Source organism: Nycticebus coucang, chromosome 9 (genome assembly GCF_027406575.1).
Source record: "Nycticebus coucang isolate mNycCou1 chromosome 9, mNycCou1.pri, whole genome shotgun sequence".
Taxonomy (NCBI): domain Eukaryota; kingdom Metazoa; phylum Chordata; class Mammalia; order Primates; family Lorisidae; genus Nycticebus; species Nycticebus coucang.
The window spans coordinates 127,081,136-127,094,646 of record NC_069788.1 but is presented as its reverse complement, the minus strand read 5'-3'; the positions used below and the strand labels follow the sequence as shown (position 1 = coordinate 127,094,646).

Sequence of the window (13,511 nt, the reverse complement as noted above, 5' to 3'; positions counted from 1 at the left end):
TACACAATGTGCTGGGGTGGTGAATATTAGGAGATGCCTACTTTCTACAACGCCATCACCCGCAGGGTGTGAGGAAGCCACTGGGAATGTTCAAGGCAGAAGGGACAGCAGGTGCAAAAGTCTGAAGTAAAGGGCTGGGGAGCAAAGCCGGTGAGAGCTTTGGACATCTGGGGGAGGAAATGGACGTTCTCGACACCACACACGAGGTTTGTGAGAGATCAGCTTTATGACAGTACTTGGGAACAGCAGTTCTTTTTTTTCTTTCTGCAAAAATATGGAACGCTTCACGAATTTGTGTGTCGGCCTTGCACAGGGGCCACGCTAATCTTCTCTGTATCGTTCCAATTTAATATGTGCTGCCAAAGCGAGCATGGGAACAGCAGTTCTTAATGTAGTGTACATTAAAATCACTTGGAGGGCTTCTTCAAACGACTGCTGAGCCCACCCCCAGAGCTCCTCACTCAGCCCAGGTCCGGATGGGGCCCGAGGATCTGCTTTTCCAACTCGCTTTCAGGTCGTGCCCTGCTGCTCTTCTGGGGGCCACACCTTGAGAACCACTGATTTGGTAGATGAAGAAATGAAAGCTCAGGAACATCACATCACTAGCCTGAGTCCCACAGCTAGTTAGCTGGGGAGACAGAAGGGCAGGGAAGAGAGAAGAAAGCGTGACGACGGAAAGTTTGCAGCAGTTCTCAAACTCATAGGCCGCTTCCCTGGGAGGCGACATGTGAAGAGGGATTTTTGATGTGGCTCTAACGGTGGGAAATAGACGCTCATCTTTGCTGATGTGTCAGGATCTATGTGTGATTTAATATTGTCCATTTCAAAGGATCTGCTAATCAAGAACATGCTAGATACTGAGGCAGCGCATGCATGACCCCCACGACTCCAGGCCTTGCCAGCTTTCAGACCCGTGTAGATGAGGCCTGGTCTGCTGCAGCCTCGTGCCCAGCGCAACCTGCCTTAGAAGGGCTCAGGGGTCAGTTTCAGACACTATAACATACTCTGCTGCTTTTAAACATGATAGTCCCATCCCCTCCCCACTCCCTTTCTGATGAGAAGGAACTACCACGGCTTGGTTCACCACGGACTTGGGAGGAAAGTGGTGCCATGATGAGAATGGCTCAAGTTGAACTGTTGTCTGCACTTGAGCATGGACTTTTCTGAGGAGCTTCAGGAACTAACCCACTCAGGAGGTTCGGCTAACGTTGGTCTGGACTGGGTGGCATATAGCAGTATCCCGACCCCACTGCAGGGTGAGTGCAGTCAGCTAACTTCTGGGTCACAAGCGAGAGAGTGTGCTTGGCCTCAGTTTGAGGGAGGTTCCCTGCTAAGCTCCTGGGCCTCCAGACAGGCCGTTCTCACAGTGGCTCTGATCATTCTTGGAGAAATAGGGATGACCTTGACAGTCTAAGGGGAAAATGAGGCCAGGACATGGTTCTGACTGTGAACCATATTTGCCTAGATGGCAGCATCTGGGAATGGAAAGAGAATTTGAAATTAGGAGCTAATTCCTTTCCCTCTATGGTTGGTGGCCTTATATGGTGCAAGGTAGGTTGTGGTCAGTGACTTACAGTGCGAGTTCTGGAGTCTGACGGCCAGGATTCCTAATCCCAGCTTTGCCATATTTAGCTGTGCTAACTGGAGCAGGAAAAGCAGCTCCTCCTACAGCTGAGGGCCCTGGCAGGAAAGAGATGAGCTCTCCAAGAATTTAACTGCAAACACTTTAAGGAAGGGATGATTTACCTTTTAAGGCAATGTGTTGGGGTGGCAAGTCCTTAGGGGCTAACTGCAGGAGAAGCCACTGTGGCTTTTCTGCCTAAAGGGAGCTGGGCAGAAACAGAATTTCCTGAACCCAGGGAGAGCTCTAGTGTGGCAGGTGGCCCAAGAGGGGGAATGCAGCCACTGGTGTGGCTTTCTGATTAAGCCAGTGCCTCCCATGGGCTCAGCTCAACTGGAACCACAGGGCAAAATGCCCCATTGGTGTGGGCACAGAGGCCAGTCTCCCAGGGACACAGTGCTGTAGCGAGAGGGAGCAGAATGGGTGGGGAGAGTCAAATTCAGTATCACCAGCTCAACTTCAATAAGACTCAGTGTTCCCATCTGTGAAATGGGAATGCACACAGTAATGGCATCTGCCTAGTACAGTTGTGGTGAACATCAAATGGGACAGAGCATCTAAGGCTCCGAGCACAGGGTCTGGTCCAGGCTCTGTGTGCATTGTGGTCAGTTATTATTACATCAAAGGTGACCACTTGGTCTGCAGGAAGGGGTGCTTTTCTTACAGACTGTAATACTGATTCTAAGAAGCCTGTAGGAAGAGTGTTGCTCCACCCTCTGGGTCAAGAAAGTTCTGGTTGTGGAGTGATCCAGTTAGGCTCATGTCTGGCCACACATGTCAACTCCTAGTCACGACAGGTGAGGAATTAGTGCACTGAGACAGAAGAGGAAGAGGTGCAGCCTGGCTCCCTCATCTTCCTCACTCTTGTCTTTAGTCTTTTTCTATTTTTTTTTTTTTTTTTGAGACAGAGTGTCACTCAGTCGCCCTGGGTAGAGTGCCGTGACATCATAGCTCTCAGTAACCTCAAACTCTTGGGCTTAAGTGATCTTCCTGCCTCAGCCTTCTTGAGTACCTGGGACCACACATGCCCGCCACAAGGCTCAGCTAGTTTTTCCACCTGCTAATACCCAATATGTTGAGATAGCCGAAGGCTCAGCCCATTTGACAGACATGAATAGCTCTATTTTTAGGCTAAGCTCTGGGGCAAGCAGTCCTATGGTGGTGGTGAGGGCAATGGGTAATCACTTCTCTACCTCTGGAAATGAGAAATTAGTGTTTCCCTGGAGAGTCTGGGGCTGGCACAGATTCAGGCAGCAATGGCAGAGTCTGGGGCTGCCTGAACCACAGATTCAGGCAGCAATGGCTTTGAGCTGCCCAGAGAAGTTGTCCTCACATCCCTTTCCTGTTGGTAAGGGGATCTACCCACAGCCACACAGTCTCAGGCTGTGCCCGTGACCTGGCCTGGCCACTCATAATCCTCTTAAGCTTGAGGTTGAATCGGGGACCCTGAGATGATCATTTTCTCTTTAAAGAAAGAATATGCACAGAGATGTCTCAGTCTCTTTCTGATTTAAAATATCTGGGAGTTAAAAATAACAAAAAAAGAAATCCTTAGTTTAAACGCCAACTCCAAGACTTTTTTTCCACTCGAGGCAATATAGGAATAGCAGTTAAGAGATCAAGAACCTAAAATACATATAAGGGCAGACAATTGCATTTGTAAACTCAACATAGACAAAGTGCTGCACACCTCATTGTTGAATATCACTATGGTCACCAGTAGTGACATGCAGCAATGAGGTTTGCAGCACTTTTTCTAGGATGAGTTTGAGAACTTAATTGTCAGACCTTGCAGATGTCTGCGGAAGTACACAGATTCTCCCAGCTGGTAAAGTTCATGAGGAAAAGGTCACAGAGGTTTCAAGATCCAGAGAAAGCCATCTCTATCACCCCTACTACTCCGACAATGTGAATAGTTCATTTTTTCTTTCTTGTTTCAACTGCTTTTCTCAACCCCAAATGGACTCAAAGCCAGTGTTTAGAAAGTGACTACATTTGGCTCAGAATGTAGCATGAATGAAGAAATGTATTTGTCGTAGTTAATAGGACTCAGCCAAAGAAGGTTCCCTGAGCCAGAGGAGAAGGAGACAGGTCAGGAGGGCCCAGGCCCTCCTTTAGTGGGGTGGCCTTCAGGGAGACAGTGCTAGTGGGGCTGGGGCAAGCCAAGGTTTGTATCTGGTCACAGACTGGGGATGCCGTGGTCGTGTTCAGTGTTATAATCACACTGTCAAGATGTCACCTGAGACCCATCTTCTCCTGTGGCTCTTGCTAGGAAGAGACAGTGGCTGTTCCCTTGGCTGTCCGCCTGGGCTGGGGGAGCCAGGAGGGGCTGCTGCAGGCCCTGCTCTCTGCATCATGGGCTACTTGTCTCCTGAAGCGCCCCCGGCCCCCATGTTAAAGAGTGCTTCATTTAACTGAATCATTCGTAGCTGCTATAATCGGAAGAAGATCCAGAGAAAGCCATCTCTACCACCCTCCTACTCCCACCATGTGAATACTTCATTTTTTCTTGTCCCCCTCTGGTTCTTGCACAGGTGATTGCATGATTTTTATCATATACAGTTGAAACCATCTCTGAAATTCCATTTTGAATTTTTACTTTTTCAAGCTTTGTAAACATCACTTGTTGACTTTATTTTCCACGTCAAGAAGAACAGGTGAACCTTGCACCTCAGTTTGGTGGCCAGGCACCCAGCAAGGGCCTGGGCAGTGCTCTCTGCACCCTTCTCCGGTGCTCCGAGCTGGAGATGGACTGTGGTGTTTGGGGAGCAGCTCTTCTTCCGCTAGGCCTGTGATTCACAGAGTGGCTACTGGTGTTCTGAGAGCTGGATCCTGACCCTCCCTACCACCACACACACTCAGCTGAGTTATGAAGACATTCTTAAAGAAACTTGTTTTTAATTTCATTTAGTTCAGCTCTGACTTTAGTTATGGTCTTTTGTGACAATTTAGATGGAAATGCAGACCATTCTCCTAACTGAAGCAGGGGTTCTCAAACTTTTTAAACAGGGAGCCAGTTCACTGTCTGTTGCAGGGCTGGACTATAGTTTAAAAAAAAAAAAAAACAAACTATGAACAAATTCCTATGCACACTGCACATATCTTATTTGAAGTAAAAAAACAAAACGGGAACAAATATAATCACACCGCGGCATGTGGCCCCCGGGCCGTAGTTTGAGGACCCTGAAACAAACACAACACGTGCTCACTATTAAATTGGAAATGACCGAAGAGCACACAGGTACAGAGGGTAGTAAAATTCAGAGGCAATCAAGGAGGGGGGTGGGGAGGGATGGAGGAGTAAAACTTAGCTAACAGCTCAGGGAACACTATCTGGTGTTTGGTTATGTGGGCAGCATTATAAAAGTGACCCATGCAACCAAAGACATTTGTATCCCCCTAATACTTTGAAATAAAAAAAGAAACTTGTGTATTTTTAGGGGCAGTGCTTTACTGATTGACACTGGCATCATTTTAGAAATTGCTATTTGGCTTTGTATATAAAATTTGATTTCTCTCTTCACCCCCTGCCCAGTCTTCTTATGCTTTGCCTTTCTTAGAAATAGGCATCCAGAGACTTCTCATCTCAGCGTCAGAACTTATCGTCTTTGCCAAGCTTCAGACTGCCCTGGAAGCATGTGGCTCCCAGTGGATCTCCGGTCTGCCTCTCCCAGTGAGGGGAGGTGCCAGGGCCATCCTACAGCTGGGACAGTGGTCAGTGGGGTAGCATGGCCATCACACTCACTGGGCAGCTTCTTCCTGAGCACACTGGGCCTGCTGAGAAAGCTGGAGAAGGGCCCCTGGAACAAAGGACAGGGGAGGGACTGGTTGAGCTAGGACTCCAAAAAGACCTGGTGGAGGTGAGGACCATACAATTCTGGGGTGGCACCCAATGCTCCGACTTCCCTGGTGGCCAGAGTATCCTCCAGAAGCAAGGGTCTCATTCAATTCAGAAAGCAGGCCAAGGGGTTAGCAACCCTGCCAGGACCACAGTGCCTGTCCCCAGACTGAGCACCATGTTCTTCCCCCAATCATCACTCACAGTCTGACTCCTCTCTTCCCTCTGGCCAACCCGCTGCCCTCTCCTCTGCTCGCATCCCTCTCCTTGGCTCCTGTTGGCTGTTCTGAATCAGAGGCCATGCAGGATGATCCCTGCCTAGCCCAAGAATGCTGGCTCATCAGGGACGCTGGGAAGCTGAGCAGCTGTGCATACAGCTGGTGCCTGGAAGCCCTTTTAGCAGTGCCTGGGTCTGTTTTTGATGAGCACATACTTTTCACAGGCTATAGCTGTAACTTTCTGTTCCTGCTCTGGTGGCATGGGTGCGGGAACCCTTCTGTCAGGAGCAGCGAGTTTCCATGGTCCTGGCTTCCCACGACTCAGCATTTCCGAAGCACACTCCATCTCCCCACCCACACTTTAAGAATCTGCCCTTTAAAATGTCTCCTCCAGAGGCAGGAAGCACCTCTTTTGGCCGCATCTGCTGACATGGATTTTGATCTAGGGAAGAGGGTGAGGAGCCGAGTGGAAGCGTTTTCTGGGATGTCAGAGTCTCCTTGGAAGAGTTCTAATTAAGGACTCAGAATGATTGACAGGTGGTGGAAGCACGAGACGCCTACTTGACATGCAGCAGAAGTCTGAGTTACAAAAAAAATGGGCAATTGGAGACCTTGAAAAACTTTTGCAGGTAATACTCTAATTTTGTTCCTTAGCTAAACATTTATAAACAGGTTCTGAAACAGCTGCTAAATGAACTCAAAATTGACATGCTTTGACTCTCTTAAATGGTGTATATGTTACGTGGTAGCAAGTTTATTTCAAACTTTTCAATACTCTGCAATCTTGGTGAAGTGCAGTCTTTGAATGTGTTCATTTGGGGTTAGGAGTCTGTGATGGGGCAGTCTGTCTTACTGCTGTGGATGATAAAAGTTTGACAGAAAGGTAGCCCCCCAAATGATGGGGAAAGAAAATTAGCATGCACACCATTCCTCCTGGGCTCTCTGTTTGCATGTCTTATGCTCCACTGCACTATTTTAGGTAAGAATGAGGTCATGTTCTCTTAAAAAAACAAAAACAAAAACAAACAAATATATATACATATATACAAAAACAAACATATACATATATGTATTCATATATATATACACATATATATGACTCCTAACCCCAAATATATATATATTTGAGACTGCCATACTCTGTAGTCCAGGCTGTATTGCAGTGGCATGACCTCAGCTCACTGTAACATTGAACTCCTGGGCTTGTGCCATCCCCTGTCTCAGTGTCCCTGGCAGCGGGGACTGTAGGTGCGTACCACCAAAGCTGGCTAACTTTTTAATTTTTTGGAGAGATGGGATCTCCTTGTGTTGCCAGGCTGGTCATGAACTTCCATATTACTTTTAATATTCAAATTACACAGCTATGAAATCCCTTTTACTTGCACAAGAACAGTCTTTTCCCCTCACTGCTAATGAACCCAGACTAGTTAGTCTCCCTGAGCCGCAGTTACTTGATCTCTAAATGGGAACACCATCAGTAACACTGACCGGCATGTTGTTATTATTAGATGAGGAAATACATATGAAAACTCATCATCATCCCCTACATGTGGGGAATAGTCAATAAATATTATAGTTCTTCTCATGCACAATGGGAAGAGAACAAAGAAAACCAGAAACCAGCTGAAGCCGCCTTAGAGGGGATCGCTGCTATTACTTTTGCTGCCACAAGGTGTCGCTGGCGGCCCAAAGCACAGGGCTTCAGGGTGGGCTCTCAGGTTTGGCAGCATCCCGAGGCAGGTGGGGACTGCAGTCCCATTGACACATTCAGCCATAGGTGTTCTACACCACGCTGGGCCTGGCATCCATGTGCTACAGCTCTTTCAAAGCACTGTCCAAAGGAGCTTTCTGTGATGATCTATGCTGTCCAATATCGTAGGCAATAGCCACATGGAGTTATTTGGCCCTTGAAAAGTTGACTGTGGAACTGAATTTAAAATTTTATTTCATTTAAATTTACTTCATCTCTAAATGGGAACACCATCAGTAACACTGACCCGCATGTTGAAGAACTATAAATATTATAGTTCTTTCTGTGATGATCTGTGCTACTCTGTTTTCCCGAAAATAAGACAGTGTCTTATTTTAAGGTGTGCTCCCAAAGATGCGCTAGGTCTTATTTTCAGGGGACATCTTATCTTTCCTGTAAGTAGGTCTTATTTTCGGAGGATGTCTTATTTTCAGGGAAACAGGGTAGTCACACGTGGCTAGTACCTACCATTTTGGACAGTGCAACTTTAGGGAAATAGCTTCCTTAGCCTAAACCATACCTACATATGTACACACACATAGACGTTTTTCTTGAGGCATGGGCTCACCAAACCAGGTGGGAAGGTCAGGAGGGGTTTCAAAGTCAGCGGTCAGCGGCTTGCATTGCTTGAAATGAGCCCTCTACCAAGAGGGGGTTGGAGTTTGGGCTTTCCAGCACCTGGCAGAGGAGCTGGAAGGAAGGAACAGGCTAAAAGCCCAGAGATGCTGCCAGCTCAGTCTGCCTCTGAGGGAAGCCACTAAGCACATTTCCCTCAGCCTTTACCAGTCACCCTGTTCAGGCACCAACACCAGAGCAAGTCCCTTTGACCTCCATCCTAACACATGCCTTGTTTCTTGCCTCAAGATGCCAGCCAGTTGAAATTCCAAGAATCTTGGCCTCATGGTCCTTAAGTGACAATAAGAAAAACGAAACCGGAGGAAGTAAGATGGCTGACTAGAGGCAGCTTTCCCCAGAGGCTCCTTTCCAGAGAGAGAGATACTGGATGGGAATGGACTCAGTGAAGCTGAAGGTGGGGAGCTGAGCTAAGAAAGAAGATACACAAGTGCACATTGTCTCAGTTGAGGCAAGCTGAGACTCCATGAAAACAAATTCCAGGTACAAAGTCCATCGCCAAGAAGATGAGAGTCCTATCCCCCAAGTGGGAGGCTTGATGTGGGCTCTCTGCAAATGAGTAGGGGACAAAGGACCTCTTATTTTGCCCCACAGGAGAGAGTCACTAAACACGGGGCCTCCCTCTCCAGGGAGGTCCCACTTGTGAGCCTAGGCATCATTCTGCTCAGCATAAAATTGAACAAATATTTTTCCAGTAATTCTGAACTCCCAGTTCACTCTTCCCCCCTTTCCTGGTGGTCTGAAGGCCTGCCTCCTAATGCCCCTGTTTTGACTTTGGTGGGTGACTTTTCTGATCACGGGAGGGTACCAGGCTCCATCCATCCCCTTGGGTTTGTGGGATGGAACTGCCTGTGGATTTCTACTATTGGGCCGCTGGAGACCCTTTGAATTCTCCCTGTTGAGCAGTGATTGTACTGCCTGGGACAATCTGATTAGAACTCTTGACCTGGCACAAGAAGGTTATGAGGGTAGGCCTCCTTCAGGGACACAGACTTCTTAATTCCACCTTTTGGGATTGGACCTTCAATCATGACAGGGCCATGGGAACTGTTGTCTGGGGGCATGGTGAGACTTGCCTCTGAAGGATTCTGGAAAGCTTTGAGATTCCATCCCAGGTTGGACAGAATGCTGAGGAAATAAGTGCTGAGGAAAGAGTCAGGTGATCCCCACAGACAGTTGGGAAATAGGTTTATGCCTGGGAACTAGAAAGAGGTTACCAGCTGTGTTGTCCATCCCCTAAAATTACAGTGCCACTGGTGTCCAGGCAGTATGCTGTAACACAAATATATTCCTACTAAAGTTGGACCCTTCTGCCATGTTTGTATGTATGTATGTATGTATGTATATATATATATATATACACACATATATATGCCATATATGTATATATAATTATTTTTTATTTTTATCTATTTTTTCTCTTTTTTTAATGTTGTTAGTATTTTTTGTCCCTTCGTTTATTTGTTGCTGAGATTGCTTACTTTTATCATTAGAGCTTGTTGTTATTTTGTATTGATGTGTTATGGTTCTTACTAATTGATTTGGTTGGTTCTTTTCTTAACTTTCATTTTTACTTTCATCGAGAGCAAGGGCTTCTATATTTCTTGGTTACAGTACTTTGTCCTCATTTATTCTCTCTCTCTATTTCACTCCTCTAAGTAAATAAATAAATTAATAGCTTTTGCAATGGCTAACATATCTCCTCCCCCCCCTTTTTTTGTCTTTCTCCTTTCTTTCTTCATTCAACTTCCCTCTCTCTCCTTTACTTGATACAATGGTATTTTTAATTTCCTTTTTCTATTATTATTTGATTTTTCTTTCGTTCTTGTTTTCTTTTTTTTGCTGAGAGCTGGGGTGGTTTGACAGGTTGGCCACAGCAGTAGTGTGGCTCATTGGGGCTAAGAGACCTTTCTACCTTTGGATGTAGGAAGAAAGTATTGATAGAATATTTCTATTTTGTTTTCATCCCCACTTAATTTTTCCTTCTTGTTTTTTTGTCTTTGCTCTTTTTCTTCTCTTCCTATTTTTGGCAGAGGAAGAGTTTGACTCTGCTAAGGCTGATAAGGAGTGTCTGATTTTGACGAATTCACCCAGCCCCTCAAAATCTTTGGGTTACAGGTGTGGCCTTATTGATTGATGCTGATCAATACCATTTCTTCCATCATTCTCATCCTCTCTTCTTGATCGCCATCTCTCCTGTTCTTTGAGTTTTTTCTGTTACTCCCCCTTCCTTTTTTTTTTTTAATCTTTTCTTTCCTTTTATTCTTTCCTTCTTTTTTTTTCTTTCCTCCTGTTTCTCTCTGCTTACTCTTTACCTTTATCCTCCTTTTGGCCACATACCTCTTGGCATTTTTATCACCTAAACTCTGAGACAAGGTAATTTGAAGCAAAGGAGGAAGTGAAAAGGAAAAAGGAGGACAAGGAGGTAAATAAGAGGAAAGCACACATGAGGAGGAACCAATAGAAGAGTTCAGGAACGTGAAAAACTGAAATAGAGCAATTCCTCCAAGGGACCCTGAGGCAACTTTACAGAAGACTCCTCCTATAAAGAATTAATGGATTTGACAGAAAGGGAATTTAAAATACTAATAATTAACTCAATAAAGGGAATGGATGAGAATATGGAAAGACAACCAAATGTTGAATGAGAGATAGGTAGAATATAGAAAGAATATGGTGGAGCTAGAGGAAATGAAGGAGACAATCAGGGAATGTAAAGATGCAGTAGGAAGTATCAAAAATAGGTTAGATAAAAAAAATAGGTTAGATCATGGAGAAGAAAGGTCATAAGAGCTAGAGGATAAAGTGTTCAAGTTAACCCAGGTAGTTACAGAGGCAGAAAAGAAGAGAGAGAAAGCAGAGCAGGTGATTAGAGAACTATGAGACTCAATGAAGCCTTTAAACATATGAATAATAGGAATCCCTGAAGAGGAAGAAGATTGCCCTAAAGATATGTAAGTCCTACTGGAGACTATCCTAAATGAAAACTCCTCAAGTTATACTAAAGATTTCAACACATTCTTTTCAGATGGATATTGAACCCTGGGTCATCTCAACTCTAACAGAGCCTCTTCAAGACTCATTGTAATGAAACTGTCTAAAGTCAAGATGAAGGAGAAACTTGTGCAAGCAGCTAGGAGTAAGTACCAACTGACCTACTGGGACAGAGCCATTAGGATGACAGCAGATTTTTCAACTGAAACTTTCCAAGCCAGATGAGGATGGCCATCCACCTTCAACATCCTTAAACAAAATAATTTTGAGCCCAGAATTCTGTATCCTGCTAAACTAAGCTTCAAAATTAACGAATAAATCAAATCTTTTGTGTTTATACAAGCACTGAGGAAATTCTCCACATCAAGACTGGCTGTATAGGAAATACTTAGACCTATTCTCAACACTGAATATCAAAATGGACAATACCAAAGTAAGTGCCTACAAGCCAAAGGTCAAAACTTAGCTTCCACAATCATCCAAAGGCTAAAACTACACATCAGACTGTCTCATAACAACATGAATAAAATTCTACCACACTTATCGATACTCTCAATAAATGTCAATGGATTGAATTCCCTACTGAAGAGGCACAGACTTGTTGATTAGATCAAAACCACAAGCCATCCATATGCTGTCTCCAGGAGACACCACTAGCCCTGAAGGGCAAATCAAGAGTCAGGGGTAAGGGATGGAAAAACAGTATTCCATTTCAAGCAAATGGAAATCAAAAGAAACGAGGGGTTGCAATCTTATTCTCAGATACAAATGGATTTAAAGCAACTTTAGTTAAGAAAGACAAAGATGGACACTTCATACTGGTCAAGGGAACAATAGAAGACGATGACATTTTGATTTTAAATATTTATGCACCTAACTTAAATCTCCAAGATTTATGAAACAGACCTTGATGGGGCTGAGCAATATGATATCCCATAATACCATAATAGCTTGGAACTTTAACACCCCTCTTACAAAACTGGACAGATTCTCTAAATAGAAACTAAACAAGGATACAAAGGACTTAAATGTGACCCTAGAACAAATGGGATTAATAGACATATGCAGACCACATCATCCCAAAGCAAAAGAATACACTTTTTTTCTTGTCAGCCCATGGCACATATTCCATAATAGATCATATTCTAGGATACAAATCAAACCTCAGCAAAATCAAAGAAATAGAAATTATACCTTGTCTCTTAAGACCATAAGGCTATAAAGGTGGAACTCAACTCCAACAAAAATGTTAATCCTCACAGAAAGGCATGGAAATTAAACAACCTAATGCTGAATGATAGTTTGGTTTAGGAAGAGATAAAAGAGGAAATTGTTAAATTCCTCAAACATAACAACAACGAAGACACAACTTACCAAAACCTATGGAATACTGCAAAAGCAGTCCTGAGTGGAAAATTTATTGCACTAGATGCCTACATTTGAGAAAAAGAAAGTGAGTGTATTAACATACTCACTGACCAACTTATAGGATTGGAAAAAGAACAATCTAACCCTAAACCCAACAGAAGAAAATAATCAAAATTAAATCAGAGATTAATGAAATTGAAAAAAAATTCAGAAAATTAATGAAACAAAAAGTTTTTTTTTAAATAAATAAAATAGATAAACCTTTAGCCAGACTAACTAGAAATAGAAAAGTGATATCTCTAGTAACCTCAATCAGAAATGATGAAGGGGAAATAACAACTGATGCCACAGAGATACAAGACATTATCTCTGAGTACTATAAAAAACTCTATGCCCAGAAATTTGACAATATGGAGGGAATTGATCAAAAGTCAGAATCACATCCTTTCCCTAGACTTAATCAAGAAGAAATAGATCTCCTGAACAGACCAATTTCAAGAAGCGACATCAAGAAAACATAAAAAAATATCTTCCAACAAAAAAGTGCCCTGGCCCAAATGGCTTCACACCAGAATTCTATCAAACCTTCAAAGAAGAGCTTATACCCATACTGCAGAAACTATCCAAAAATTTGAGAAGGAAGAAATCTTCCCTGACACATTCTATGAAGAAAACATCATTCTGGTACCAAAACCAGGGAAAGACCCAACTAAAAAGGAGAACTTCAGATGAATTTCACTAATGAATATAGATGTAAAAATTCTCAATAAGATTCTAGTCAATAGATTATAGATTCTCTTTAAAAAAAGTCATACCACATGATCAAGTAGGTTTCATCCCAGGGATGCAAGGCTGGTTTAACATACACAAGTCCATAAACATAATTCACTACAGAAGCAAAAACAAAGACCATATGAACCTCTCAATAGATGCAGAAAAAGCATTCAATAAAACCCAGCATTTTTTTTCTAATTAGAACTCTGAAGAATATAGGAATAGTTGGCACATTTATTAAACTAATCAAAGCCATCTAGGACAAACCCAAAGGTAGTATTATACTGAATGGAGTAAAACTGAAAGCTTTTCCAC

General features: G+C 43.7%; 1 non-coding gene across 1 annotated transcript; it reads right to left on the bottom strand.

The window, feature by feature from the left end:
• Positions 1-268: 268 nt before the first annotated feature.
• Positions 269-370, bottom strand: LOC128595066 (U6 spliceosomal RNA). The gene has a single exon (XR_008382755.1). It is a non-coding gene; the product is annotated as a U6 spliceosomal RNA (small nuclear RNA).
• Positions 371-13,511: the final 13,141 nt, after the last annotated feature.